The 27,679-nt window shown below is 38.3% G+C and overlaps 2 long non-coding RNA genes across 2 annotated transcripts in view; both read right to left on the bottom strand.

Annotated features, from left to right (window-relative positions):
• The window catches only part of LOC135181414 (uncharacterized), a 182,316-nt gene that overhangs the window by 2,165 nt on the left and 152,472 nt on the right, over positions 1-27,679 (bottom strand). The window lies entirely within an intron of this gene.
• LOC135181416 (uncharacterized) lies at positions 799-25,908 on the bottom strand. The gene is made up of 3 exons (XR_010304871.1): positions 25,804-25,908; positions 2,899-3,009; positions 799-1,253 (listed from the first exon to the last, which is right to left on the bottom strand). It is a non-coding gene; the product is annotated as an uncharacterized LOC135181416 (long non-coding RNA).

Here is a 27,679-nt window from a genome sequence, read left to right as displayed (position 1 = left end):
AGAAAGCTCAAAACACTTGGTGTACAAAGCCTTGTAAAGCAAAACAGGAGAAAAAGAATCCCTTTTTAATGGAATAGTTGACTTATAATTTCACTCAGTTCTTCCCTAGATTGAGTTACAACACTACCATCTTACTTGTGGGCTTTCTTACACATAACCATGCTGTACAAGGTGTGAACAGTTTAGATTGCTTCTGTGCTAGTTTGAAGTGAGCTAGAAAGTTTTGGTGAGAAGAGCTGGATTACAGGCTGTGAAAGGAAAACAATGGTGATGTCTATTTCACTCATAGGCTTGCTGAGAGATACAAGAAGAATCAAAACATAAAGGCTTCTACTTCTGCTGGGAAACTGGCTGTGCTGCATCTCTGTCTAGCCTCTCTCTGCTGTTTTCTCTGATTAATCCACTTTGCCTCCTAACCCCCTGGCTGAACCTCCTTTCTTCCTTGGGACTGGGGTAAGGTTTGAGTCTGATTCTTGAGGAGAAAACAATAAACCAAAATAGTTAAGTTCAAGGGCTCAAGCAGCATGGCAGAATTTCTTTCTCTTTATCTGGTACATCAAAACAATTTAGGTGCTTCTGCTTGCAAATAGACAAATTTAATAGAGTGGATAATTTACTTTAGTTCATTTGATTAAAAATACCATCTTGACCTGAAAAAGGATCTTTTGGGTTAACTAAGCCTTCTTGTAGTACTCCTTTGACCTAAATAAAGTCAAAAGATCTCTAGGTTGTTTTTTTTTTTTTTCCAGAAAAGAGTCAGTAGCTAATAGATTTTTATAAGAAAAATCAATATTCATTATCCAAAGCAGATCAAGAGGTCCTGCACTTATGTACATTTACTTCTGCAAATAAGAGCAACAAAGAAGGAGCAAGGAATCAAAGCTATATGTGTCTATGAAAAAAATGCCCTAGTCAATAACTTATGGGAAATCCTCAACCCTTATCTCAGAGACTGACAACCTACCAAAAATCTACTTACTAATTCTAACACTGACCAAATATTTAATTCTCTTCCTAAGTGGTAAATTGGTGCTATGCAGATGACTGCTGTCAGTTTTCTTTAGATCACCTAGCAAAGTTTAAAAAGTGCAGTAAAAGCTATAAACACAATTCAGTGACCTCTGTTCTCTACAGCTTCTGCTTTTATCAGCTCATGTTTTCATGCCTTGAGGTATTTCTATTCAACAATGACTGTAGATGCAGATCCATGTTGACTTTCTTTCATGTCAAAAAGAATTCAGGAGGGGAATGGTCTGAAAATGAACTTGAGAGTCATCTCAATGTTTAAGCTTATGTCTAAAATACATTTGTATTTTTCTGACACAAATGTAATGCCTTCAAAGTAAACATCATTTAAATTTCCAGAAGGTTTAGTATATTTAGATCTTACAGCAGAGAAATGATGCAGCTCCTGGTTTTCATAGTAAGAGGAAGCACTGCTATAAGAGCATGAAGTGACACTGAATTTACCAGAATTCTCACAAAACAAAATCCCTTTACTTACTAAAGTTAGCATTAAAGAGTTACAGCTGGAATGCTATCATTGGATAGGGATATAAAAACAATAAAGTTAATGGTTTTACTTAGAAAAAAAAATCTGGTGTAACATAAATTCTTACATGGCTGCTTTCAAGTTTGCATAGTGGTCTTTGGTTTCAGAAGCTTACTCTGTGCAGGGATAGGATGACTGTGTAAGAACTCAATTAATTTGCCTAAAGACAACTGATACCATTTGTTCTGCCCTGAAGCATCCTGCCTGGCTGCTACCTGCTCTGCTGCGCTAAGGAGGCAAAAGTCTTTTGTTCTAGTTTGTCTTTGCTGGCTCTGTGCAGAGTTTCAGGTATCACAGAGCATCTAAAGTAGTGCTAGGTGCCTATTCTTAGAAAACTGAAGTAAGGCTGTGTTAATAGAAATCACATTAAGGGCTGCAGCTAGTGTGAAAACTTGCTAATAGTCTGAGAAAACTGTGAAACTGAGCAGATATTTATTGGTTTACATGAACACGACAAACTACTTTTCATTTGTGACTTCAGGTGGATAAGACAAGACATGATAAAAGTAGTCAGCAAAACAGCTATTTGCAGATACATTTCTCTAAGGAAAACAAAAGATTATAAACAGACACTGATGTAAGGAGTCCTTTAGTAGAAATTGGATGAGTTCAGTGATGCTTTGTATTTTGAAAAGTTATGTTTCAGAACCCTCATGATCTTCTATGCACGAAACCCTATTCTACTACAATGATCCTGATCTGTAGGAGGATTTCTTCATGTGCTTATGCTTTGGACTCAATGATCTTAAGGGCCTTAATGATTCTAAGAAAGTACAACATTGTAGAAGCTCAATTAGCAAAACAACTCTTCAAGAAAAATCCTTAAATAAATGTGAGCTTACATTTGCTACTATTTAATTCAGAAATACACTGGTATTAAGCAAGACTTGATGTAGATAGAATCTCTTTTCTGGCATCAAGGAAAGGCTGCATGAAAGAATTTTATGTTTGAAAGGAATGAGAATTGTAGTGTGTGCCAGCTTCTGGGATTTGGCAAGGGGATTTACACCCTTTCATCTGAAAATCAACACTTCACATTCAATTACTGGGTGAAAGCATGCCTTTTATTAAAAAAATAATGAGCTATTAATTATTAACTATATAATGCTGATGCCATTGTAATACAGTTATTATGGTAATGCATTATTTACCATTCATGTTCAAGAATTCTAGAATGGATGTATGCTAAACAGGACAGCAAAGAATGAGTTTGGCAATCTCTCTCACACTAAACTTATGCCATTAATGTATGTCAACTAGGGTCAGCATGAGGTTTAAAAGAGCATGTAGAGTAGAAATCTCATCTTTGCATAATAATTAAAGCTAAGTAATATGAACATACTAACCAAATATCAAATCTGTGATGAGTCCCTTCTTAGTTTGTCCAACTATACTACCTGGAGTGTTAGTTCATCTTTCCATGGCACTAATTGTACTTCATCTTCAGTATGTTGCATCTGCAAAATGGCATGGTGGTGGGCTTTGACAACTCTTTTGGTTGGAAAAGACCTTTAAGATCATCAGGCAGAATCATAAACCTAGCATTCCCAAGTCCACCACTAAACCATGTCCTTAAGCACCATCTACACCTCCAAGGATGATTCAACCACTTCCCTGGGCAGCATGTTCCAATGCTTCAGTGTATTGGGTTTTTTTTTACTCTGTCTTCATGCTTTGAACTCTGTGGTCACTAAAATATATTTTGAGAAAAGAACTGTTAAAAAATGCTAGCATTTTCCAGCTTTTTTCTTCAAAATATATTACTGAGTCGTGTGTTCAGAGTGAGATTGCAATATGGACACCACACTCTAATAAAATCTGCACTTGTTTTTTTTTTATACCTAACCTGATTTCAGTAGAGGGTAAGGATTAGCTGTGAAGGCATGATGATGTCTGGTATCAGCTTCTATTATTATTCTGGGACTTGTGAGATCATCTGACCTCTATTTAGTGTCCTAAACAGAAAGAATAACCTCATGGTGATCCACAAAGAGAGGAGTTTTCTAGCCTTGGTAGGAAGATTAGATAGGGAGGAAAAAAAAAAAAAACATTTAAATTTTGCTTAAGGCTGTCCTTTTTAAAAAAAGAGTTAGTACTGAGGGTGCATTTTCTAACAGATTGGCTTTGATTTTTCCTTGTTTATTTCTATCTCCTCTCCCATTTACAATGAGACACCAAACCTGCTGCAACGTGAGGTAACCTGCTCACTGTGACACTGTAATCAATTAATTCCTTAGCCTTCCTGCCCACCTTCCTGCTGGTTAATTTGCAAGCGTGCTGTAGGTCAAAAAGTACTGACTGAAAACTTGCTCAGTGCTCCATTTACTATTTTATACCATTTGTTCCAAAGTAAGCTCCTTGCAAAGCATCAGACTCCTTATACACACCTTGATTATATTTAAATACATAGATGTGCTTGATTCCAGCCAGTAGGAGCCTTACAGAGTATTGCAGGCACATAAACAGTGTGCTGAACAATAAACAGTTGCATAATGTTCCTCTAAAAATATTTTACTAGAGAAGTGGGACCTGTATTACATATATATGTGTAGCATCAACCATAGAATCAGCCAGTTTGGAAGAGACCTCCAAGATCATCCAGTCCAACATAGCACCCAGCCCTATACAATCAACCAGACCATGGCACTAAGTGCCCCAGCCAGGCTTGGCTTCAACGCCTCCAGGCACGGTGACTCCACCACCTCCCTGGGCAGCCCATTCCAATGTCAATCACTCTCTCTGGCAACAACTTCCTCCTAACATCCAGCCTAGACCTTCCCTGGCACAACTTGAGACTGTGCCCCTTGTTCTGTTGCTGGATGCCTGGCAGAAGAGACCAATCCCCACCTGGCTACAGCCTCCCTTCAGGTAGTTGTAGACAGCAATGAGGTCCCCCATGAGCCTCCTCTTCTCCAGGCTAAACACCCCCAGCTCCCTCAGCCTCTCCTCATAGGGTTTGTGTTCCAGGCCCCTCACCAGCTTTGTCGCTCTTCTCTGGACACGTTCCAGCACCTCAACATCTCTCTTGAATTGAGGGGCCCAGAACTGGACACAGCACTCAAGGTGTGGCCTGACCAGTGCTGAGTACAGGGGAAGAATAACCTCCCTCATCCTACTGGCCACACTGTTCCCGATCCAGGCCAGGATGCCATTGGCTTTCCTGGCCCCCGGGCACACTACTAGCTCATGTTCAGTCTACTGTCTAGCAGCAACCCCAGGTCCCTCTCTTCCTGGCTGCTCTCTAGCTACTCTGTCCCCAGCCTGTAGCACTGCTTGGGGTTGTTGTAGCCAAAGTATATGTACACACACACATATATATGTATGCACACACACACAAACTCAGGGCCATATTTAAAAGGTAATGGGTTTATGGATCCCGCACCAATTCTGAAGAGTTGACTCGAAGCTTCATTGACAAAACACGAGCCAATTCCTAACATGATCTGAATCAGAATGATCTGAGCATTCCTGTCTGCATTGGCAGGGGTTTACATAATGTTCCTTTGCTGATTCAGATCTGCTCTCCAGTTGTGTAAAATGGTTTGAAATGTATTCTTCTCTAGAATGATAGGAGAATTTTAAAATGTTCTTTGCACTGAAGTACAAAAAATACATTGGTTTTGGCTATGCATATAATGAAACTTCAAGGTTGGTGCAGGGATTTTTTCCCCTCAAAGGGAGAATTTCTTCATGGCCAAGGTGAAGCTGGCATATGCTATCACATATTTATATTCAGAGACATAAAGGTCAGGAGGAGAATTGTGACTATCTTTTAAGAGCACAGCAGCACAGTAAATAAGACCTAGAATTGTGAGGTTAAATTTTGATCTGGATTTTCACTTAGGGATGGTACCTGGGTCACCCAGATGTAAAGGGTTACCTGAACATCTTGTCAGGGGACTTGCTTTTAGTTTTAGTTTGCTGGTAAATATGGAAAGCAGTGTGCCTTAATCCCTTACTTAACAAACATCACAGATGTGGCAAAATATTCAGCAGAAGTTTTGGGTATCTAGCCTTACACACAAAAAAAAAACCAACCAAAAAACCAAAACAACAAGCATTGTGACAAAAAGGTCCAATTTTTCTTGGATATATCTTTTATCATAACATTCTACATGTTCCTCCACTCCAATAACTTTCACCTTTTGTGAAAAATAAAGTGTACCTATTTCAAGTTTTCACTGTAAAGATATTTTATCTCCTTTTGATAATTTATTCTACATAAAAAATTTTCAGCCTTTGCCAGACATTCATTTCCAAAGCCCTCTGATGCCAAGGACAGATCAGAGGTGATCATTATGAAAAGCCTTCCCACTTCTACTATCACTTTGTTGGGAAACAAAAGTAAATAAGCCATAATTCTATAGATAACATATTTATATCAAGATATTAATTATATATAAATAGTAACAAGGACAGCTTCAGGTATCAGAAATTTCACTAGTGTGTTGATCTTCTTCAGCTACAAAAATTGTATCCAGAGCCAACTCATATTAACACTGCCATTTTTATTCTTAGTGAATAATGTGACCTTTGTTGCAATGTGTTGTCAAAACGACAAGCTGCTGATATTGTGATTAAAACCCTATAGAAGAAGGGCTGCAATGAAGGCCAAATTTCCAAAATCAACTTGGACTTACTTGGTTTTGAGGAAGTGCCTTCTGACAGCTGCCTTTGAGTGGTATGTAACATTCTGTCATCCTGGTATGTTCAATATTAGTACGTCTAGGCCAATATGTGTTAAATCAATGTTAGCCTGACATATAAGCAAGCTCATTTAGAATGATAGAATCAGTCAGTGTTGGAAGGGACCACAAGGATCATCTAGTTCCAATTCCCCTGCCATGGGCAGGGACACCCTACCCTAGATCAGGCTGGACACAGCCTCATCAAGCCTGGACTTAAACACCTCCAGGGATGGGGCTTCAACCACCTCCCTGGGCAACCCATTGCAGGCTCTCACCACTCTCATGCTGAGCATCTTCCTCCTCACATCCAGTCTGAATCTCCCTACCTCCAGCTTTGCTCCATTCCCCCTAGTCCTGTCACTCCCTGATATCCTGAAAAGTCCCTCCCCAGCTTTTTTGTAGGCCTCCTTCAGACACTGGAAGGCCACAAGAAGGTCACCTGGGAGCCTCCTCTTCTCCAGACTGAACAGCTCCAACTCTTTCAGTCTGTCCTCATAGGAGGGATGCTCCAACCCTCCTTATGCTCTTTGTCTAAGCTATGCACTTTGTCTTACTTCTAGGAAGATTCCTGGAAATGCTTGCCTGATGGTCTTTGAGTTTGAATCAATCTCTCTGGACACCATAGTGCAACAAAACTATAGTCCTGCATGACAATATTCATCTTCTTATTTTTGCATTTGAAATACTTGTCCTAAGAAAATCTTGTTTTTTTTCATGACTACATCACCTAGGCAGATTTTATGTTCAGTATTGAGCTCCAGGTTTATACATCCTTGCTGGCCTTTACAGAGACATAACTTTTATTTTGTACTATTAAATGCTGTCCTATACTCCGTTTTTAATATCACCTAAGTGCTTGCTGATAGTTTGACCCTTGTATGTTTAGATAGTAATTTCAATCTCTGAGCCATTAACAAATTCAGATAGTTGATAGTTTTAATATCAGGGTCACTAATGAAAAGGATCTTTAAGACAAAAATAAAAAAATGAGCTGTGGCAATATCTCACTCCAGTTATCTTTCATTTAGAATGTGTTTCACAATCTTGGCCTTAGCCAATATCAAAGTAGGAGAAATATCATCATCATGTCAGATGATGAAAACTGGCAAAACAGTGTAGGTCTGCAGATATTTTTGTCTAAATGGCTGGATGCTGCCTCATCTGAGTGCTTTTTAAAAGACCTAGAGGAAGCAGCACTTGAATTCCTGAACACAACCCTCCAAAAAAGCCTTTCTTGTCTGTATGTTGATACTCAGTTAAACAGCAAACTAAAGAACGATGCAAACCCACAGAAACTTTGTACAGCTTTATGGACATATTAAAAAAAAAACCAATCTTTTGGAAAAAGATGAAGATACCTTCAAGTCAGACTCAGAATTCAATATTTTTTCCTATTTTATAAGAGTAGTTTTACATCTCCTTTGTAAATAACTGGGTATTTTTTCTTTGTTTTGCTTTTAAACAGTGGATTTCTATATATTAAATCATTCTAGATGAGTAAAGGTGAAATTCTGATTTCATGTCATAGAATTATTTTTTATAGTAGCAAATGCCAGGGAAAAAAAAGGAGAAAAAAAAAAGAATTAATCATCTAAACTTGAAAGCTGTTATTAAAGTGGATCATTATATTGTGAAACCAAAATTGTTTTGTGAGTGTGGTAGTATTTTTCAGTGCAAAACAGCAACACTAATTATCCATTTATTTCAAGTGTCAGTATAAGTCCATGGAGACAATGTCATGTCAATTTGATAGAAAACTTATTTCAATGTGCCTGTGCTATGAGGCATTACCATGTCAAGACAATAGTAAAAGGGTGTCAATTAAAAAACAACTGAAATCCAATAATATGGTCATCACAAGGGTTTTCTGCATAGATATTTGCAGATTTTGTTCCATTTCCAAGATAATAACATGTTATCAATGAAAATTATGCTGCTATTTAAAAGCAGAAAATTGAATCAACATCATATTAAGAAACATAATGTAAGAGCCCAATAAAATTAAAGTTGTATTCATCATCCCTTAAACAAGTTGCTGTCTACAGGCCAGATCCATGGTTGATTTGACCTGGCACAGCTCCACCAACGCACCCTAGTTGAAGATCAGTTCCTATGTTATCATCCTCTATTAGACATCCTTTGAACACTGGGAGGTGGAGAAGGTTTCATTTGTATGAAGCAGATAATTAAGCACAAATATTTTATTAGATGTAGACTAAGCAAAGTATTTGAATCCTGCTGAGGGTTAAGCTAGCAGTTGTATTTCAGGTCAAACTTTGTTTCTGCTGTACTATTTCTCATGAGCTGTCCTGGCAAGATTAAATAGAACCTGGAAAGAAGCTTACTGTATTGAATCCCACCCAGAATGAAGCTAGGATGACAATACTAAATATAAGTGTCAGTCTGGGCTGCTTTTACTTGATTCCTTTTAATGCAAATATAAAATTCTAAGTCATCTTTGTTGAAAATAAAAAAAAAAAAAAAAGGAAAAATACAAACTCATATTTTTGAAAGTTCTGGAGCAAGGCATCTGCACTAGGAGCTCTCCCTGTCAGTATGCAGCCTGCTTGTTTTTGATGTCACACAATGCGTTCTACGACATAGTTCCTTCTGCATTGGGTGTGATGGTCCCTCTGGTAGACCAGATGAATTCAGTTTGTTTGAATACAGACTGGTAAGACAGTTTAGCTCTTATTGTGTTTCTCTACTAGTATTTCTCTCATTATGTTTCTCCTTTCTCTCTCATCTTTAATCACATTCTATAGAACTCGAGGGTTTTTAACATCAGATTGCTCTGGGGTGTGATGCTATCAGTTCTAGTTTAACCTTTTTCCCTTAAAATAAGGATAAATATAATATACACTTACTATCTTCTAATTCAAGCCAAATATTGCCTTCATTAACTTTTATAAGCATTCTTCTTAAAGGAAGAGGAAACACTGTTGCAAGTATTCAAGAAAAGACTGGATGAGGCACTTGGTGCCATGGTTTATTTGATCAGATAGAGCTGAGCAACAGGTTGGTCTGGATGATCTTGAAGGTCTCTTCCAACCTGGTCGATTCTATGATTTGTGAAGTTACAACTAGAAGAATGAAATCCATGATCATAGAATCAAGCAGGTTGGAAGAGACCTTCAAGATCATGAAGTCAACTGATCACCCATCCCTATCCAATCAACTAGACCATGGCACTAAGTGCCTCATCCAGGCTTTCCTTGAACACCTCCAGGGACAATGACTCCACCAGCTCCCTGGGCAGCCCATTCCAATGCCAAATCACTCTCTCTGTGACAAACTTCCTCCTAACATCCAACCTATACTTCCCCCAGCACAGCTTGAGACTGTGTCCCCTTGTTCTGTTGCTGGTTGTCTGGCAGAAGAGACCAATCCCCACCTGGCTACTAAACCCTTGTATTGTAGGCCTCAGGCTTTAAGATTTTCAAATCCAGGACAGAACTGAATTTTCTAAGCTCTGTTTTAGATTTTTCTGTTAGTAGTTTTGTACATTTGGAACAGATATAGGCAAACGAGTTGCTGAACACACTGAACTGAAAACTGTTCTACTAGTTGAGTTACTTCTTATTTAAGGGAGCAAACAAAAGACAAGAGCAAAATGAGGAATCTATCTTGTGTCCATTTGCTAAAACCAAAATTATTTAAACCACTTCCTTTGAAGTAATACATTTATTGCAACTTCTCTGAGCCTTCCTGGAAATAGATCAATAACTTTAAAAGCTAACATTCAACTTTCTGCATAGCAACAAACCCCAAAATATTGGCAAATTTTAAAAATCAATATGACTGCTGGAAAAGCTGAAACATCTCCAAGACATACAATCAAGGAAATCACACAGAACGAATTACTCCTACTAGCTTACACTACACAATATCAAGAAAATACAGACTGAGGCTGCTTGTGAGAAATAGCTGATTAATAATTTTCTCTCTATTTTTAGAACTATTTTCTTTTTGCTTAAGAGTTCCAGCAAAATCAAAATAGAAAAAGATAGCAGCACTGAAGTCTAATAATTTTAATAATAAGCATTCAAAATGTCTCTGTAGCTATCAAACATTTTCATTTGGGACTTCTGTTTTGAAGCGGGATGAAAATTTTCCTTTGCAGCGTAGTGTTTGTGAACACAAAAGAGGCAGTAGAATTTTTGTGTAGCACAGTCCAGTTCCAGCATTACTTGAGATTTGTTTCTCCTATCTTAATGTGAAGACCCAGGAGGAACTCAAAAAAGGCTATGTGATATTTTCTGTCATATATATTAGTCTCAGGACTGGGAAAGGAATGAGGCACGTGTGGCATGGTAGAAATTTTCCACACAAGAATATGATCCCAGCATAGAAAAATCTTCCCTACAACAACATCATCCCAGCATAGTCTTTTGTGGTCCAAGAACTAGGCAAGGATATCTGAAAGTGATACGTTGCATTAGCATTTGCTGTGATGGGAATGGATTGTGGTTTCTTCTATGTGTTGGCATCGTTCCCCTCAGATTTGAGTTTCCTTGTATTTATTACATCAGTGCATTGCTTTCACATTCAATAATTAACCTTCCTGGCTAATATCAGCTATAAACTTTTCAGCATATGTTTGAAATAATTAATGTTAATTGCTGTGTGAACTTTGGGTGATCCACCAGGAACCAGTTCATTCCAAAAAGACCATATTCATTTTGAGCACGCAGTCATTGAAATATATTGATCTACTAATCCTGATATCTTTATGCTGTTCCCCTTTTCTTCTGCCAGGAAAAAATATATATAAAAAGAGAGAATTCTCATAGAATTAACTACTGACTTTAATTTTCACAGGGAGGAACTCAGGAGAATATATTTTAAAGCTAAGAGAATGAAATTTCCCTGAGGGTAATGGTTAAATAACATTTCCCTTTGCAAAAACTAACAAACTCCTATGTTTTCTTCTTTTAACTATCAGTAACTGTGCTAATAATTAATTGAAAAAGGTGCCCATACTTCACTTACTAGAATTCATATGCTGTGCATTCATGATGTATCCCAAAACTTAACTTCCTAGTGCAAAAAGAAAGGAAAGAACTTGGAAGCACAAAAATCATGGTGAAGTATTATAGCTGGAGGTTGGAATTAGTCTCTGCTGAACTACTGTATTGTTAAAGCTACAAGCTCATACCAATAAGTACAGGTCCAAGTGCTATCAGGCTGAAACAAACTCGTGTGTCTTGTCTGCTATCATTCTTGTGAAGGGCTTCCTTCCAGTCTCAACCATCAGCTCATGATGGCAGATCAAGCCTCAGCATCTGTGAAGGTATCAGTCAGCTTCTCTGCTGGCCCATGCCCTTAGAGGCATGGTGGAGAGAGGCTAGCCCTAAAACATGCTTGAGAGACAACATATGTTCTGTTGCAGTGCTGGAGGAGCCCTTGGAGTCCTCTGTAATTTGATAGGTATTATCAGTTCTGCACCCACAGGATAGAAAGCTAATCAATAAATTAAATCCTCTTCATCTTTCCAGCTGCCTAAGTATGTGTCAGAATTCTTTCTAAACTGCATAGGAACATTTCATATGTCCTATTCCCTTTTAATAGTTGTCTAGAGATTACATTTCAAACTACTGTGTGTAAGGTTTTATTAAGTCTAAAGCTCAGGAAAAGAACTCAAAACTGTTGTGAGAGTAACTTGGTTTTTTTGGTTGTTATCAGGCTCTTTTTGAAATGTTATGATAAACTCTGCAGTTAGACACACACCACAGCCGCAATGAAATCAGCTGGGAGTGAAGGACAGCACTGCTTACTCATAGCTCTTCTCAGGCTTCCTTGATATGCCAAAGGAAACAAGCTTTCTCCAGCCCTGCAGCTGGCAATTTGCACTCTACTCTCCGTTGGTTGCCCTAATGTGAACTTTGTAAGCACAGGGGTTTTGGGAAGAGAATGAAACACCCACACAGAAGATTACTGAGCAGTTTCTAAATATACCTGCTAGATTTGACTGTAACAATTTCTGGGAACCATTGGTAGCTCAGCCTGGAGGCTACACTGATCATTAGGACCATGCATTGCAACCAAATTCCATATTTTTTCCCTCCTGACAATCTCCATGCAAATAATAATTTCTGGATGTACTGTATCTCAAAGCTGTATTAAATTTTTTCATGATGCAAGCAGGAAAATTAAGACAGATTTTAAAGGTCTTGAGTTCACAGAATAACTATAGCCAGGTTGCAAAGCCCACACTCTGTATGGGAAGTTCACAAAAATCTTCAAATTATAGAATCAAGCAGGTTGGAAGAGACCTCCAAGATCATCCAGGCCAACCTAGCACCCAGCCCTGTACAATCAACTAGACCATGGCACTAAGTGCCTCATCCAGGCTTTCCTTGAACACCTCCAGGAACGGTGACTCCACCACCTCCCTGGGCAGCCCACTCCAGTGCCAATCACTCTCTCTATGAAGAACTTCCTCCTAACATCCAGCCTAGACCTTCCCCAGCACAACTTGAGACTGTGCCCCTTGTTCTGTTGCTGGATGCCTGGCAGAAGAGACCAATCCCCACCTGGCTACAGCCTCCCTTCAGGTAGTTGTAGACAGCAATGAGGTCCCCCATGAGCCTCCTCTTCTCCAGGCTAAACACCCCCAGCTCCCTCAGCCTCTCCTCATAGGGTTTGTGTTCCAGGCCCCTCACCAGCTTTATCATCCTTCTCTGCACACATTCCAGCACCTCAACATCTCTCTTGAATTGAGGTGTTCAGAACTGGACACAGTACCCAAGGTGTGGCCTGACCAGTGCTGAGTCCAGGGGAAGAATCAGCTGCCTTCTCCTACTGGCCACACTGTTCCTGACACAGGCCAGGATGCCACTGGCTCTCTTGGCCATCTGGGCACACTGCTAAAATACTTTTATTTCATGAAGAATAAGGACTTAAAAGTGCTATATCAATGTATTAACTTGACACCTCAAAGCAAAAATTATCTCAGTCAGAATTTGGGTTAATTTGGGTACAATGTCAAAATCTAGGTCAATGACACTTTTTGGAAAACAACTGAAGTAAATTGCAATTATGTAGTGAATCTCAATGAAGGACTGTCAAAGTTTGTTTATATACTAAGCTTACCAAATTCACCAGCAAAAAGAATCTGCAGCACACCATAGGAGCAAGACACTATCATCAAAAAGAAGGTGGGTTTTGAAGAACATTTGGAAGTGTCCAGATCTGGTGTGAATTCATTAAGAGAAGGAAGAGAATTCCTCTGTGGCCCGATAAAACAATAAAGGAGTGTGCAGGAGAGCTCCACAGGAGGATTTAGTTTTCAGAAGACACAGAATAGAGACAGGATTTTTTAATTCTTTCTCTCAGCTAGGGTGTTATTTTAGACCTATGTCAATCTGAAGGAGAGGAAAAACAAGCACATGTGTAGTGGTTTCATAACTGAATCAAATCAATAGCAGTGTCTGATGCTGAGTATGCAATGTTCTACAGTTTATAGTTCATCTGTTGTTGGAAGTGGTGACTCCAGAAGAAGTCAGAATGACTGAAAGAGATCTTATTTTACAACTTCTATAGAAACACAAGAACATGAACTTGTCTGGCTCTGCAGAAGCTGTTTCCATCCCAAAATCCCCTGGTTTGCCTATAGCATAATGTTATACTGAGGGCTAGCTAGTTTGGGAAAGGTGCCTGGAAAAATGTTCTTTTGGGGGATAAGAGATTTGGGAACTGTGATCATTAAAGTTTTAACAACTTTTTTTTGGGTGGTCTGGCACTGTTCTTCCATATCCTGGGTTTGCACCTTCCTTCTTAGATGTGGAAATACAGAGGAAGAAACTGAAGGGGCATTGCAAGGTGTGTTAGGAATGGCAGGTTTAGGACCACTGTCTGGGGTGCTAGTACTACCTCAGTTGACAACTACTGACAGAGAAAAATTAAAGGATTAAAACATATAAAAATCTGCACTGAATTTACACTCAGGTGTTTCAATAAATATTTGACTTTGTTCACCCAACATAACTCACTGAAGGGACTGGAGATTGTATGGAACGTAGCTGCTCAGCAGAAAGTGTGGGTCTCAGGTCAGGCTATCAGCCACAGTTAGTGGCCTCAGGGCCCTGACTGTGATTTCCTTATCTGTATTTCTAAAGACCTTTAAGTGGTTCAGATTATATCTCCACAGAGAGGACTTACACCTTTGTACAGGTTATAGGAGACATGCTCAGGGAAGAGCAAATGAACAAAGTGGATCTGAGTAAATGTCAGAACTGTCACACACAGGGGATGCATTTATTACTGATGCAAGGCAGTAAGTTGCACATTTTTCCATCTTAGCAAGAGAAAGCAAAGTTCTACAACCATGAGCTTGTTTACACAAATAGTTGCTCTATACCAGTGTGACCCACATGTTAAATCAAATTAAGTTATGGTCAAAAGGTCATAAGAAGTCAGTGTAAAATAATCTGAGAAGCTATTGTTGTTACCTAGGATTGATTGTGCTGCTTCTTAGGCTATTAACTTAAAATTATTTGCTTGATTGCTTGCTGGTTTCTCAGTTGTACTCACAGGAATGACTCACACACATTGAAACAAACAGTTGTGACAACCAAAAAAATTACTTCCTGAAGCAATATGTTCTGGCTGTCTGAAACAACTGCAGTAGCAGTGAATTTAACCCCCCAGATCAGCCACTGTAGCTGAAATATCAGCATAGACCCACCTGCACCCGTGGCAGGACGCAACAACCACATCAGGTAAAAGTCAAATGAACACTTGCCCTGTGCTTACCCAGGCTTGCTGCAGATTGGCTGGGAGGACACGTGAGGTCAACACAATCTCAGCAACCCTCTCCTGTTTTTCTCTGCCAAGTCCTTTCTGCCTGCCTACCACATGCACATCTAACTGATCCCAAGATGTTCTCTGTTTCAGGACCATGATGGTGTATCATTCCACATCAAACTAAAGGGAAAAAAACAAACAGTAAACCCAAAAAAACTACCAACCAAACAAAAAAACCCCAACACCTAAAGCCTCAGAGCTCCACACTGCTGCATTTACTTTCTGTTCCATTACAATTCAGGTGAAGTGTGTGCCATTAGTTCACTCTCAAGGACACTTACACAGAGTTTTAAAGGTTTCTTGTGCTGAACTTCTCTAAATTTGAGACATCTCCCTGATGCAGTATTTAGCTTTCATTTCATTACTAAGTATGGGTAAAAACCTTTCACAAATTCTGTTCTAAACTTGATGAAAATATTTCCCCTGTCATCATTTAAGCATTGACAAAACAGAGAAAAACAGTTCTCTGCAACCTTTAATTTATGTACATGATTTTATATTTAATAAAAGTCATAACTAAAATAATGCAATACAGAAAAAATCTAAAAATGTTCAGGTAAAGATAGTTTAATATTTTTAATATTTAGTAGTCCAATATTTTCTTTGCTTTGTGCTTATTGTCTGTGTCGGCTTGGTAAAATCTCCTTTTCACTGGTCTAAGAATAGATGTTCCCATAGAAATATGTATTCTTCCAAAGTGAATTGTAGGTGAAATATGATTGAAACACACAACATCACAGAAACATCCAGGTTGGAAAAGACCCTCAGGATCACCAAGTCCAACCTATAACCCTACTCAACGAGATTCAACTTAAACCACATCCCTAAGCACCACATCCAAATGAGCCTTAAACACATCCAGGGTTGGTGACTCAACCAGCTCTCTGGGCAGCTCATTCCAGTGCCTGACCACTCTCTCCATGAAAAACTTTTCCCTGATATCCAATTTAAACTAAGTCTCAGCTTGAGGGCATCCCCCCTTGTTCTGTCTCCAATTACACCTGTGAGAAGAGACCAGCACCAGCCTTCCTCTTCCTCAAACTAAACAGCCTCAGCTCCCTCAGTCGCTCCTCATAAGATTTATTCTCTAGGCTCTTCCCCAGCTTTGTTGCTCTCCTCTGGACCTACTCCAGCACCTCTACATCTCTCTTGTATTGCAGTGCCCAAAACTGACACAGTACTCAAGGTGTGGTCTCACCAAAGCTGAGTACAAGGGGACAATCACCTCCCTACTCCTGCTGGCCACAATATTTTTAATACAAGCCAGGATGCCATTGGCCTCCTTGGCTGCCTGGGCACACTGCTGGCTCATGTTCAGCTGCCTGTCTCTTACAATTCCCAAATCCCTTTCTGCCAGGCAGCTCTCCAACCACACTGCCCCAAGCCTGTAGCACTGCTTGGAGTTGTTGTGACCCAAGTGCAGGACCTGGCATTTGGCCTTGTAGAAACTCATCCCATTAATGTTGGCCCACTGATCTAGCATATCCAAGTCCCTCTGAAGAGTCTCTCTACGCTGCATTCAAATCAACACTGCCACCTAACTTGGTGTCATCTGCAAGCTTACTGCTGACACTATCTATGCCTGAATCAAGGTCATCAACAAAGATGTTAAAAAGAAGTGGTCCCAACACAGATCCCCAAGAAGCACCACTTGTGACTGGCCACCAGATGGATTTAACTCCATTGACCACCACTCTGTAGGCCCTCCTGTCCAGCCAGTGCTTTAAAGATTGATTCTATCTCCCTATTCTGGCCATTATTTCTTTTTGTTTTGAACTTTTTCTATACTATTAAGCAGTCAAAATACAACCTATGGGCATAATTTATTTTACTCTCAACAATGCACATTGAACCTGGAGGTATTTTGGTGTCATATAAATTGTACAGAGTACAATGGAATGGCAGTGGGGTCACAATGCTCTTAAAAGAGACTCCAAAGAAAATGAGGTCATTGTAACATCAAGTGGGCAATCAGTAAATCTTACAGCAATGTGACCAATATTAAAGCTAAAACTTTACAGTGAGGGCTTGTCTGCCCTAGAGGAGACAAAGAGGTTATAACCACTGGGTGAAGTGCTTTGAAACACTGGTAAATTACTTTGTGATCTCATACAGATGAATTCACCCTGTTGTTTTGCTAGAACTGTGTGTATTATTTCACTCAGGAAACTTATGATCTGTGACTTGGCTTACTCCTCACAAGACAGATTGGTAAAAATTCCTGGCTCTGAAGATTTCTCCACTAAAAACTTGTTAGGAAGAGGATGACTTATCAATTTATTTTTAATTTGAATTAATTCAAATGGGCTACTTAATAGTCATAGTCTGTCATGAAATGCTTTGGAAGTTTAAAAATGTTTTCATTGTAAAAACATCAGCATTTCTATTCAAATCCAAAAGAGACCTTGTATTTTTAATGCTGAGGAGATATTGATTTGAACTTTTTCATGCTGAAGAAGTCCATAAATGATCCTCACACTGAGGGCTTGAAGTCATCAGGGAAATTTATTCACTGGAAGGACTGGACAGCAAGACAGATGAGGAGTAACTAGACACAAATTTTCACAAGAACAGCCCATACTGCCAAGTAAGGCAAGTAAAAGCTTGACTCATACACACTGGAATGTTTCTTCTCCCAGAAAGTAAAAGCCAAAAGCGAGTAGATGGTTTAATTGTAAAGCAATTAAACAAACCATCCCTATCAAGATACTCCCTTGTTGCTTTAGCATATATATAAAAAAAAATTCCAAACATTCTGCTGTGGGTGAAGTACTGATGAGTGAATGTGAGAATGATTTCTGCTATCTACACAAAGAAAAATTATCACAGATATGACTGACCATCTCAATTATTTTTCTATTTTCATTCCTTGTCTTTATAGCTAGCTGGCAGGGAATCCCAGGAATCCAGAGCCTCTGATTGCCTTTATTCAGCATCCTTTTTAGGATGCACTCTTTCTGCAAGTGGTCTTACGGATCTCATTAACACCTGACACATCTGATATGAGAAAAATCACTTTTTGATGATTTGTGGCCTAGTAGTCTGTAAAACTAATGGTTAGCATTAGAATAGAAATGACAGAAGACCATAATGAGAAACTTGGGAGATCTTTAAAAGAAGTAACATAGCTGCATGGCTCAAATGAAATAGAAACATTGAAGATGCTTTAGGAGATGACACAGATTGGAAAGGGATTAGAAAGGCCAAGACACCACAGTTAACAAAGATGATCAGCACACATCAGGCATCAAAGTCTGGTATAATCTACTCTGTCTTGAATAATGAACGAATCAACTTTTACTGCAAAAAGTCCTGTCTGGTGTATTTCCTATGTCTTACAAAAGGACCTGGAAATTACATAGCGATCATTGGCAGCCATATGGACAAAAGAAATGAGCGCACCCTCAGAAAGTTTGCAGATGACACCAAGCTATATGGCACAGTAGACTTGCTAGAGGGAAAGCATCCATCCATCTTTCCAGTGAAGGTGGTGAAACACTGGAACAGGGTGCCCAGGGAGGTTGTGGATGCTCCCTCCCTGGAGGTGTTCAAAGCTAGGTTGGATGAGGCCTTGAATGACCTGTTCTAGAGGGAGGTGTCCCTGCTTCTGCAGGGGATTGGAACTAAATGATCTTTGAGGTCCCTTCCAACCTAAACCATTCTAAATTCACTGTCCTTGTTAACCATTCATGGAACCTCCATGCTAAAAGCTATAGGGTAAAAAGGAACAAGGTAGGAAATAGTGATATTAAGACTCAGAAACAAAGGAAATAAAGATTTGCTGTTCATTAATAAACTATGAATTGATTTGAAAAAGCAAGGAAAAGATATGCAAATGTGTTATTTTCTTGCAGTCAAAGTGTTAAAATTCATGGCCAACAAGAATGCAAGTGTCTATATTTTACATACTTCAGTGTATGAGTTCTCTTTATTTTTGTTTTAATGATGACATGATTTTATATATATCATCCCTTCGCAATGCATTTGCTTGTTTCCTTTGTAATATCGTTTGATCACATTGTGTAGAAGATATTATAGCCATGATGTCAAAACACTAATGTCACAGGCACAATCATGTCAATTTTCATTTCAATGTTATTAATACACATATATTTTTATGATTCTACAAAACCAGCTCTGGAATATGAATACATCTACCTTATCTTTGCATTACATGCTGTGTATTGTAGAGTGTTTCAGGGTCATGAATTCAAAAAGAACTCATTCCAACTTCCCGATTTATTCTATATTAATTGGCAGCAAGAGTTCAAGGAAATGGAAATGATACCTCAAATGAGGTTAGAGACATCAAAATGGAGTTGAAAGAATGACTTTTCCATTTCTTGCATGGAAGGCATCTGATTCTTTGTGCAGACAGGTTAGTGCCAGCAACATCTGTCGTGCTTGATGTTGATAAATTTATCTCATGTATGAAAAAAGGATGTATAATTGACAAAATATACAAGGCTTGTGTGATAACCAGCTCTGAGCAACTGATAAAGAATAAATTTAGCAGAATTAAAAGCCTAAGGTTAAGAAAACTTTGGTTTCTATCTTCTTTTTACTTCCACTTTATGAAGCCAGTAAAAACATTATTCAGTGATATTCATTAACTCAGAAAATATTTTTATACTTTTTTTTTTTTTCCAGGAGAGATTGTAATGAATTATATTTAGTCATTTACTGTTATCTGTCTGAGTGGCAGTGTAAGAGGAGAAATTAATAGTTTACTTTTACTGAAGACAGTATAAAAAGTACAAGACCCAGGTAGTTTCTTGCTGTAGTTGTCTTTGGACACAATGATGTGCCAAATCCTGGTGACAGGAAGCTAACTGTATTATTTTACCCACTCCTTTGTATCACATTTGAACCAATGACTGAGATGGAACCATCATTTCCCACACAGACAACCTGAATGCTTGGATTTCTTATTTCTGCATTTCCACACATATCCTAACCCTTCTTGGTGACACTTACATTGGTCTTTTTGTTTTCTAAAAGAGTTTACTAGGTTATTACAGACTACATTGCACATATTTAAACATTCTGTAAAATGTATTTTGTGGATAAATCCAGCCCTTAAAGAAGCCCCTATTAGATTAGTGGTAACATATGCATACTTATTAGCTTTCAAACAGCTACAGCCCCTCAGTCTTTTAATGGACAGTCCTTAGAAGTTGAGGATAGAAGATGGCTAAACAACTTACACCCAAACCCATCCTGTGTCAATATAGCCTAAGACAGTACATCAAAGGGACACTGTGACCACTCTTCAAGCAGCAGATTGTGTTCTTGTACTGGAGAACATGCTGTTCTCCAGCTCTTCCTCAGAGCTTTCTGCTAATATCACTCTCTCAATGAAACAGAGATTCCTCAATTATTTCAAAGCAAGGTCGAACTGACTAGTCGAAGTTGATGATGATGACAAATACCCCAGTTAATTTATGTCTCAAACCAATTGGAACAAAGTGCTCACAGGATCTCATTGGGAAAATTGGCTTCTATCCAGCAGGTAACAACAGTTGGGAGTTGCAGCTTCATGAAACATCAGGGCTAGTTAAGAACTACATAGCTAGCACACAGGTAACAGGAAAAATAAGCTGAAGGAGTCTGAGAGAAGCCTGTGAGTGCAGGTTTTATAGCATTGCAGCCTAATGCTTAGCCAGTCTGGAATTCACTGCAGCTTACAATATTGACATAGCTGTTTCTAGCAGACGAGTTAGGCTGAATCTCAGTAACCATGAAGGATTTAAGAAATATGACATTTTAGGTGCTGATTTTCATGAACATTTTTGTGCACATCTGATGCCCATCAACATGACAACACAGCACTATGCTCTTCATTTACAGGATGTGTAGGGACAGAGTTTTTATTTAGGTAGAAGTTAATGCTCAATTTTGTAAATTGATAATTTTTTTCCTTTGTGTGTGTAGATTCACCTTTGGATATTTCACATTAATCTCTCTTATATCACTGAAAAAAAAATACCCTTTCTTCTAGATCAGGTTTTGTTTGCTTAATAAATTCTCTTGTAACATCTGCCAGAGTACATTCACCAATGGCTCACTGCACAGAACCCAGTCTCCCTTAAAAACTACTCCACAATACCACAGATCACTCAGTATTCTATTAGTGCCTATGACTTCTATTCAGATCTGACCTCTACACCCAGTCTATTTGTGCCCAGAAAGTGATCTGTTTCAAGCTGAAGTATAAGGTATTTAGCATTATACTCAAGTTAACATTTTCTACTGAAAACCATAGTTTTCTAGTGTAAATGTTAAATACTGCTTTCCCTGCAACATGTGAAAAGATTGATGCCCTCTCACTTTTCTGCACCAACTGCCATTAAATGTAGTTCAAAAAGCTGTCTGAGAATTTTCCAGTTCTTTGCAATGTTATTACTAGACTGGCTGAGGTGTTATTTTTTCCCTTTTGGGTTTTCTTCAACTCACAAACTAAGAGATTTCAGGCATCTGCAGTTAAGTACCATAAGCAGAGCCCAGAATTTGCCTGTTATTTATTGCTTCATGACTTTCTGCCTCTTCATTCAGCTCTTATGAAAAGATGGTTTGCAGTTCTATGCAATATTGTCAAGAAGGCCCACTCAGCAACAGGACACGAAAGGTACAGATATACACTCAGATCAGATAAGTTTAATCTGGATTACAGCTAGCTCTTGCTTATAATTGTCAACCAAATTTTACCAGGGCAATGTTTCCATGGATTTGTGGGGGCTTTCTCTTAGGCAACCTGTGTGGTTCTAGTTTTTTGTTCGGTTGGGCTTTCTGCTGGGTGTTTTTTTTATTATTATTATTATTTTGCTTTTATTTTTTACATGTTTTTATTTTGAAGTCTTGGGATTTTTTTTTTTTTTTTTGCCTTTGTTTGTTAGGGGTCTGTTTGTTTTACTTCATTTAGGAGGGGTGGGGGAGGATTTATGTGTGTGTGTATATATATCTATATATTATTAAAAAAGAACACCCTTATTTAAACTCCTAAACCTGGAGCTTAGGGACCACATTGTTCCTGCTGGAGATATTTAGGTCTTTAGAGAGGTCCAAGATGAGAACTGGGTAAGAGGAAGCTTTTCCTGGAGCTTAATAATAAGATTATTTTTAATGAAGTGAGGGAGCATGGAAGATTCTTATGCATATGCACACCATTTCCATCAAGTTCCCCAAGATGGTCTACAGAACCAAGATCTCTTAAGTTCTAGTACAAATTAATACAGTGCTTCAAGCAAGAATGGAAAGTATTTGGCAAATATGCCAAAATGGCATAGAAAGTTCTGGCAAATGGTTATGTTGTTTTGCAGAAGCCTATAAATTCAGTCTCTCCTTCTTGATGAGTAAACCTGACTGCTATTAAATATTTTTATCTAGCTTAATTTCTTGAAACACTGTTCCAAACAAAAAATAAGTGAAACCATCTGTATATTTTTAACTTAGGTGACAGATCTCTGTGCCAGCTCAATTTGAAAACATCTTGAATGAATGTACTTAACATTCATGTCATTTGTCTGTAATACTTCTGTATTTTCTACTTTATCTGTAACTCTGCTGCCTGGTGATTGTACTATGGGCTTAGCTGACTCCTGTCTTTTTATTACTAGAAAAACAGTAATTTTTCACTGACTCTATGGTAATTCACATGCCTGCTTATATATTTTTAGCCAGTAGCTCGTTCAGGTTCCCATTATAACTTTCTCTTTCCATATTGAAAAGTGAGACTATCTGATCAGTAGTGAGACCAGAAAGAGAAAGATTGTCAGGCCAAGAGTCATAAAATTAAACAAGAAAGTCTGATTTACCAGACTCTTGCAAGCTGGCATAACTTTCAGCAGCTCCAATAGTTGAAGCAGGTACTAGCATTTAGGTCTTTTATGATTGTCTCAAGTTGTTGTGGATACAAATATTTCTTTTACTAGAGAACAGGGGACTGTAACAGAGCTTGCTTTATAAAAAAGCATATTTCTTCCTTGGCATTTTTTCTCCCCCCTCTGAGCACTATGGTAGAGCTTACTCCTGTCCATTTTCTTTAGGGTTCCCTGAGATACAATGTCTGTATTTCTGCTTGACTAGCTAGAATGAAATCATTCCAATATATTGTTTTCTCCTGAGTGAGTTCAAGTGAATACTTGGCTCATGCAATGAGATGACAGTAAGGCTTCAGTTAATTCTGCCTTTATGCCTTGTTGATGTTCACCATAAGCTACTTAAATTCAATTTAATGAAAACTTATTACTGCATCAAGTTCCATTCCTGCATAAACAGAAATGAAACCCTGTTGGTTCAATGGAACAGAACAAGAAATGCCAATAAGAAAAACATAATGTTGTCTGGAGGGAGATCCATACTTTCTGTACATTTTTTACCCAGGGTGTCATAGCAATTCTTTTGAAATTACCTTTCTTCAGCATAACTTTTTACTCCATTCGAAAAATCTGAATTGTTTATTTCCTGAGCTACAGAAAATGGTTCACCTGAGATTTAAGCACAATCAGACAAGCCCCATAGAATTTTTCAGGATCACTGTTTGCCTGTAAGATGTGCAGTAAGGGAAAAGTCACATCTAACAGTGAAAAGCAGGGGGCAAGTCACAGCTACACCAGTATAATGATCCACTATATTAAAGTTCCCTGACTTGTCAGAGTTCAAATTGGCCTAACAAAGCAAGCCTTGGCTAGCCTGAGTTGAAATGTATCTTTCTGTGAAACCAGAAAAGTTACTGACTGAGTAGTATATGGGTTTTGTATTCTGGTTGACAACAAAGAGTGAGTACCCTAGGTAAGTGACAGTATCATAGAAGACTAGCTAAAATAACAGTTATGAAATGATTGGAATTGGTAAGGAAGAAGAATGCTTCATTTCAAAGCGACGATGCTGCTAAACGTTCCAATTCTAGCTGATGTTAAGTACCTACTATGTCCCTATACAGAGAAATAAAAATCATACTTATATCTATTTTATATTTACACATATTAATTTCCACATGTTCTAAGTCTAAACACTGGTTTTCTTGTGCTATATTGTTTTACCTTGGTCTTTCTTGATTCCAGCAAAATTTTGTGCAGAGATTTGCTAAGATTAATCAGTGTAAAGAAATAAAGCTGAAGGGAGAAAGGTTGAGACAGACTATGATTTCTAGGAACATATTTTTTCCTCTGTCATTCTGACAAGATCCAGAGACTTTAAAATAAAAAAGGAACTCACATAGTTTCAGTCCTGCTTTACTACCTTTTCTCTAGAAATGTTTTTCACTTGACTTGTCTTTATGTAGATATGCAGTTTTAAACATCCTGCTACAGTTTCCCAGTCAAGAGGAGACCTGACAGTTACCTCCTTTGCCAACAGTTCTTCAACAGAAAGTTGAAGCTGTTATCCAAACTTGCAAGGTGTTCTGAATTCTACACAGTCACACAGAGCTACAGCAATTTGAAGGTTGTCTTAGCTATCTCTTTGCCCATTAAAAATGAGCAAACAAATGTAATCATCACTCCATGGTTAGGATTTGACAATTAAATATAAATACCAGTCTACCTCCATAACATTCAATGTGAAATTTCAAAGGAACAGAATTACTATATGAGAAAGGCAAACCAGTTAAGATTTTGAAATTCATTTTAATTCTTGTGTTCATAAAAATTCAGCTGGATAAGTGCTGTGGTTGCTAAAAATGCAATTGCTGTCTTAAAAAAAGGACAGCAGCTGATTGTAAATGGTCACTGTCCATCATGGAAATTCCTATTTTATAGACTTCTTTGCTGCAGACTGTGGCTTTTGTCGACCCTTTAATAATCAGATTTTGGACACTTACAGTATATTTATAACTTTCACAGGTCACCGATCATGATAGGAGCTGTTATGACTCTCACACATTTGTACTATTGGATTACTGGTCTCTGAAGAGATTAATTTCAGTGTCCAACATTCACAGTGAAGTCACCCACTAAGTAACCCTGTGAAAATACTGCTGCAACCTATTGTGTGCACAAGCCTTGCAAACTTTAATCTGTTTGCATTTATATTCTTTAATCTACTAATTTAGGTCTGAAGTACTCTAGTTCTTAATAGAAAAAGAAATGAAATAAATATTGAAACCAAGATCCACTACAGAGAAAGTGTTTGCAGTGACTTTTTATCCTGCTAGATTTTTAAATTAAGAAAGTAAGAAGATACAGAAGAATGTGTCAGCTGCATTTGCATCAGCATTTGAAGTCAGCAAAGACTTCGAGAAATGAAACTCCCAATTTTTTCTGCTTAACCCACTTCCCTTGCATTGATGAGGGCTCAAAGCATGGATGCCTTTTGGATGAAAATTCAAAGGAGTTGCTTCAAGGTGGTTTCTAGCTGGCACTGTGAGTCTGTCCTTGAGAATGGTCCAGAGCTACTACAGCATAAGCACTGCACAAGAAGGCCAGTGAAATGTGTACCATGGCTGTCAAGATCTCAGCATTGAGTTTTCTGCTCTACTAACCTGCTTACACTGCAATACAGTCAGTTGCTAGCAAAGAAGTATCTTGATGACTTCAGTGTCAGAAAAGCACTGTGTAACTGTCTTTCTGTTGATAAGTCTGTCTACATTTAGCCTGTAACTGAGGCTAAACTACCAAGAGTTACTCTATCGTCCACTGACCCCTTCCCAGAAGAGAAGGACAGTCAGAAAAGTTCCACAAGCTGAAATGAAAATAGATTTAATGAAGGAAGCAAGCTGATATCAATGTAAACACAAGATATATAAGTCACACTTACCCCAGAAAAGCTACAGTAGTGACACCAAACAGGAAGACGGGTCTCAAGACCAGGAGAACGAAGAGAAACAGAGTGAAGAGAACTTCTATCTTCCCTCTTCTCAGCAAGCTTTCTCCCTTATCCTGAGTGTAATGCTCATGGTCTAATATACACCTGTAGCCAATTGGGGTCAGCTGTGCTGGCCAACTCAGAACTCATAGCCTGCAAGCTATGGCTGGTCTGAGAGTCTATCCCTTCAACACCTGGAAAAAGTCAAACAATCTGGATCATTCTGAGATCTGTATTATCAGGTTACTGATGTCTGAACCATAAAAAACCCACAACAACTAAACATTAATCATTGTATTTGCATGTGGAGGTTACTAGAACTTATCTAATTCTCTTTTGGACAGAAATAACTTGAGGTCAAATCTAACAGGAATACAACAGTTTCTATAGCTCCTAAATTCCAGGTAGAATAAGAAAACCCACAATTCAGCATTTTATTGCAGGATTCCTGTATATATGCTTGCTGTCAGGATATTGTAGTGTGCAGATTGCCTTGTCTACCTTTGTTAGAAACAGCAGCTTGCATTGATGTTTGATGTGAGGCAGTCTTTAGGAACAGACTTCAGAAATATTGTGTCCAGTCAAGTTTACTAAACTCAAATAGATTCTTATTTGTATTTCACATTTGGACAAAATTGTGAAGAAGCAAAGAGAGAAGGGGGGAAAAAGAATGAACATAGACCATTATTTCTCCTCTAACTTGTTACAGATTGTTTGCTTTCAAATATGTCTGTGCTAGCTTATAAGAAAGAGATGTGGGAAAATTACTTTAGGTTTTTTTTTCTTGAAGCATAAAATGGGAGAAAAAAAAATGAAAAAAAATCTTTTCCTTGTGAAGCAGCATAGGATTTGCTTGTGAAATACATTTCTTTTCATGATTGCTATAAAAACTGAAGTGAAAACATGGATTCTCTGTTGAGTATTTCCCCAATCTTTTCCTCTGCAGCCTTGAAGCATATTCTGTCATCAAAACTGATTTGTGTTCTAAAAAAACCAAGAAACTTGCCTTTCTGCAGGAATTGCAGTATGGAATTGGAGAGAAATAAATGTTTCACTATGTATATCAGGAGACACACAGGCTTGTGCAGTGTTTCTTTTACATCTTTGTCCATATAGCTAGATTAGGTAGTTACTACACAAAATAATTTAATATCATCATATAAAAAAGGACCAAGTTATCTGAAAACATTGATGTCAGCAGCTGTTATAACATTGAGTTATAACATCATTAGTCTGACAAGAGCCTGCTGATAGATTAACATAATATAGGAGCATGCTGAACCAGTTCCACACATTAATCAAAACAGATCCTCTGGCAGAAAAAAAAACCATTGAAGAGGTCACAGGCAATGAAATGAATGTAGAATTATGTGAAATAATAGAGACTAAATTAGGTAAGTAGGTATTTGTATCTACATGTGACAGAGAAAACAATGCAGGGAACAGATCTGTGGCTGCATTGTGACTGCGTCCTTCATCTTCTGTGTAGCAATACTTGCTGTTCTATGGTTATTTCAAGCAGTCACGTAGCAGAATTTGCTATTAAACTAAAAGCCTTTGACAACACAAAATAAAATAGGCAGGCTGAGGTTTCCTGGGTGATTTTTTTTATCTGGCACAGAAAATAGAAAGCTATGTCAGTGTCTCACTTCTTTAGGAGATGAGATACTTTGCAGTGTGAAAGTCAGTGATGAAAGATGTGGCCAAATTTTACTGCAGCCTTCCTCCTTCCCTAAGCTGTGTCCAGAACAACAACAACAACAACAAAAAAGCTTGCTCTTTCACAGGTGCTTTTGGCTGTCCTGGCTTCACTAATTTCTGCCTTCAC

This window comes from Pogoniulus pusillus, chromosome 14 (assembly GCF_015220805.1).
Source record: "Pogoniulus pusillus isolate bPogPus1 chromosome 14, bPogPus1.pri, whole genome shotgun sequence".
NCBI classification, from domain to species: Eukaryota; Metazoa; Chordata; class Aves; order Piciformes; family Lybiidae; genus Pogoniulus; species Pogoniulus pusillus.
Note: the sequence above shows the minus strand (reverse complement) of the source record. Positions and strands in the feature narration are given on the sequence as shown.